Source organism: Octopus bimaculoides, chromosome 3, assembly GCF_001194135.2.
Source record: "Octopus bimaculoides isolate UCB-OBI-ISO-001 chromosome 3, ASM119413v2, whole genome shotgun sequence".
Classification (NCBI taxonomy): domain Eukaryota; kingdom Metazoa; phylum Mollusca; class Cephalopoda; order Octopoda; family Octopodidae; genus Octopus; species Octopus bimaculoides.
In genome coordinates, this window is record NC_068983.1 from 163,867,439 (window position 1) to 163,872,368 (window position 4,930).

General features: G+C 34.9%; 1 protein-coding gene across 3 annotated transcripts in view; it reads left to right on the top strand.

Moving 5' to 3' along the window:
- Nucleotides 1–4,930, top strand: part of LOC106875235 (follistatin-related protein 5) — a 370,169-nt gene that overhangs the window by 132,553 nt on the left and 232,686 nt on the right. The gene's annotated exons all lie outside the window — the stretch shown is intronic.

The following is a 4,930-nucleotide window of genomic DNA, read 5'->3' on the forward strand; positions in this document are numbered from 1 at the left end:
GTGTGTGTGTGTGTGTGTGTGTGTGTGCCCATTGCCACTTGACAAATGGTGATGGTGTGTTTATGTCCCTGTAACTGAGTGTTTTGGCAAAAGAGACTGATAGAATACGTACTAGGCAAGTACTGGGGTCATTTCATTTGATTAAAAGAACAACGGTTGTGCTCCAGCATGGCCTCAGTCTAATGACTGAAACAACTAAAAGATAAAAGCATCATAGTTAGCTGGAATAAATATGTGCGCCATTAATTAACAACTCAATTAACTTCTTCGTTACTGAAGTTGATTCAATGAATTACACACTCTTGTCAAATTTGTGACCTCATCATCATCATCATCATCATTGTTTTACGTCCACTTTCCATGCTGCCATGGGTTGGACGGTTTGACTAAGGACTGGTGAAACCAGTGAGCTGCACCAGGCTCCAATCTGATCTGGCAATGTTTCTACAGCTGGATGCTCTTCCTAATGTCAACTGCTCTGAGAGTGAAGTGGGTGTTTTTTATGTGCCACCGGCATGAGGGCCAGTCAGGTGGCACTGGCATTGACCGTGCTTGAATGGTGCTTTTTACATGCCACCAGCATGGGAGCCAGACAGGTGACACAGGCATTGACCACGTTCGGATGGTGGTTTTTATGTGCCACCGACATGGGAGCTAGTGCCCCCTGCTGATAAGAAATTCTTATGAAGATCTGAGCAAACTTAAAAGTCTTGATTCTACTAATTAAAAGTATGCAAAGGTTTGGTCATGTGATTAAGAAATTCACTTCACAAAGTACCAAATTCACAACACTTATGTTTAACCCAAGGAAATAAGGTGGATGATTGCTGAGATAAGATTCATTAGATGGGTTACACTAGAGAAGACATAGTTTCTTTTTCTGTTAATACATCAATTTTGCTGCACCTGCGAAGGTTACGATCACTGCCTATCCTCTGATTGAACCATAAATGTCTGAAGAAGGCCAGTGTCTTCTTCGAATTTGTGATGGCTTAATCTTGGCCGAAGGCCTTACTGTATTTTACACCTCTTAGTTTCAATACCAAATCCTGCTGAGGTTGACTTCAGCATTTAACCCTTCAGCCTTCATAAATAATATCACTTATGGACACTTGATGTTGATGCAGCCAACTATTTACTGCTTCAATTATTGAGTTTCTACCGAAATAAGAAATATTTATTGATTTATTACAAAAGCAAAGGACACACATGTTGGTGGGGGTGGGGGGTATGTATTTGATTCCATGAACAACAGTCCTTGGATAATACTTATTTTGGATAATAATACTTATCTTAATACAGCTCTATATTTAAGAGATGAGGAATTATGTGCATTATTTACATTATTTACATTTGATGGATATTTGTCCTCATCTTGTTTGCTGTTAACACATTTTGGCTGATATACCCTCCAACTTTCACCAAGTGTCTTGGGGAAATTTCGAACCTGGGTTCTCATTCCTAAGATTCTGAGTTCAATTCAAGGCAGTAACCTGAATAATAATAATAATAATAACAACATTGAAAAATACCTTAGGAATGAGAACCCAGGTTCGAAATTTCCTCAAGACACTTGGTGAAGGCTGGAGGGTATATCAGTCGAAATGTTGGGTTATCAACAAACAAGATGAGGACAAATATCCATCAAATGTAAATAATGTAAATAATCCTAATCTTGTTGACCTTCAGTGGAGGGTGGGGAGAAACTAAACCTGTAGACAATTTGAAGAAATGTTGCAAAAATACCTCATGGTATTTTGTCCATTCCTACAACCGATTGTGTCAAGTCACCAACTATTAACTTCTTTCAAAATATTGATTGAAATATATATCTTTATTTATTGTCCATGAATATTTCCATCATCCATTGCATATTTTATCTTCTTCGTCTTTACTTATCCTCGAGGATTATGATTTATTTTTCATTTCAGTTTTTTTTTTCTTCTTGATAATAGCCTTTTGTTTTCAAGGATTATTCTTTCCATTTCTTATGCTGCCATACCACTCCAAACAGACATCTCCAATATCTCCCTTCCTATTCTTCTCCATCCCTGATCAATTCATCATCAAAGATATGTTACCATCAAGACTGACCATTCTTTATTGTTTGGATGCTTTTTGCAAAATGACTTGAAAGGGTTAGAATTCAATATAAAACTAATAATCTTTACCAAGACAAAAAAAAAACAACAAAAAAACAAGAAATGAATTCCATTGTTAAGATGATAAAAATAAAAGAGTGAGCTATGAGCATCTTTCCTGAAGTTTAAGGCTATTTTATGAGATTTTTATGTGGCACTACCTTGACACAATAATCCACCAAAATATTTGTCAATTCCCTGTGTGTGTGGTGCTGAATCGCTGCTCTCTCATTATCTCTGTTCACATCTACTCTGCTGCCACATAAAAATGGCAAAACAAGCTTAATGCCTTATCCACTATGCAACGGAGGAAATGAGGATTTGATGTGAGTTCAGGATTCTTCAACTTGAAGACTAAACTCTTCTGTGTTTTTCTTTTTATGCACTCATCTGATAGGATTTCTCATATTCTGCTCGTGTATTAAGCAGATAAATGTAGAAAATAGAATAAGTAAAATATAATTAAAATAAACCAAACAAGGAAATATCTCCTAAGAATCTGAAATGTTGTAAACCTGGTGCTTAACCAAAGGTCTTATAGCTTTCAGAAATAAATCTGTCATCAGATAATAAGCTGGTTTATCATAAGATATAAGTAATATCTGCCTCCAATAAGTAGGTGAGAGGCAGATTTGTTAGAAGAGCATAGGCCAGAGCCAGAAAGAATTGAATTCTTGCACCAAATTTGAACTCAATAATGGTCTCAAACATTTTACTTGTATATTAATAATATCATTTACCAAAATGCTATTTGATGTAGTTCTCCTCCAAGTCACTTTTGACTGCATAACATGAATAATGTATTTCAAATCTCATGGAAAGTAAATTGCAATTTTCATCTGCCTAATTACAATCAATTATTAGTATATAGTTTGAACAATATCCTGTATTTTATTGGTGAGTTATCAAGACATGGAGAGCAATGAATTCAAATTAATTCCTCAGCATGAGAAACATTTCTGTTATCAACATCTTAGAAGACGAGAGAAAGTTAAAAATAATTATATATTATCAAAGGTAAAATAATAAATTCTACCTGATTATTTGTCATGGTGAATGAGCATCAGAAGAAGAACATTATGAGTTTGAATTTGAATGACGTTCTGTTCATTTTAAAATTTAATCTTTCTCAAAGAAAACCTCATACAAGAAGAATAAGAAAAACATTTTTAGATATAAAAATCTATTTTTATTTCAATGAACATAAAACCAGCTTTTTGTGATATATTTTTTGTTTTTTTTATAGATAATTAAATATATATTATTGAGATTATTTTTGTTTGAAACTAATTTTGAAGCTAAAATTAATTTCTGTGCAGAAGAGATTGAAATTAATAAGAAATGTTACAGGTGACTGAATATACAGAGTTTGTGGCAGAAAAACCAGTCACACTTGATAGGCTGACAAACATTTCAATAGCAAATGCATGATATGCACAAGTTCAAACTAAACCATCATTGTAACTGAAAAATGAACAAAACATTGGCAACATGAAAACATCATTACCCACTGCCTAACTTCACTGGTGCCACACCAATGTCTATATAATACATGGCACACTTTGTTTTCTGTTGTACCTGTATGACTGAGTTATATTTCTGTGTAAATTTCTGGTCAAAAGATAAACTCATTATTTACATTATTTACATTTGAGGGATATCTGTCCTCATCTTGTTTGTTGTTAACACAACGTTTCGGCCAATATACACTCCAGCCTTCATCAGGTGTCTTGGGGAAATTTCGAACCTGAGTTCTCATTCCTAAGGTATATATATATATGTATATATATGTATATATATATATATATATAGATGTGTGTGTGTGTGTGTATGTATATATTTGTGTGTCTGTGTTTGTCCCCCTGCCCACCAGAGGGGCTACACTCCTTATTGCAAGTATTTCCACTTAAACTAGAGATCATATTCAAAGCTATGAGGAACTAAGTGAAAGCAACTAGAAGTAGTTCATCCAGGAATTGAACCCGTTTTACAGACCCAATTCCCACCAAAACTTGTCCCTCCTTTTCAAAACCTGCGGATGAAGGGAGTGAAAAAACCAGAATATCATTATACACACCAGAATCCATTTTTTTGTTTATTTCTGTTGCACATTGCAAGAAAGGTGGGCGACAAATGCATCAATGTGTTGCAATTTCTGCAATTTCACAATTATATTTATATTTATTATTGTTTTTTTTTGTGCTGTTTTATTTGTGATTTTTTAAAAATTTTATTTGTTTCGATATAATTTATTTCGTTTTCATCCGCAGCATCAGTGACAAACACTTCACACACTGCGTTCTCTAACTCTTCAGCATCTCACGCACATGCATGCATTGGATCATGCTTCAGCACACACACACACATGCATGTACACACACGTGTGCATGCACACACACACCATCACGGTTTGCTTAAGAGAAGCTGAATCAATAAACACGTTCCATTTCTTCAGGTAACTTCACAGTCAATTTACCTGAAACCTGATGCATAAATTGTTCCGAACTGAAGAAGGAGAAGTAGATGAAGAATGAGAGGATGAGAAAAGCGTGGGAGAGAGAGAGAGAGAGAGAAAGGGAGGGGGGAGGCGTGCAAAATACATTCCAAAAATCTAAGACCAATAAGAAGAACAACAACAATGGTGCTCAAAGACACAAAAGACTTGAGAGAACATAGGAAAATGGTGTGGCAAAGGTGAAAAGGAAGTTGTAGGTTCTTAAAGAAGTCAAGCAAAAATCATTCATATTTGCACCATGTGTATCTGTATATATATATATATATATATATAT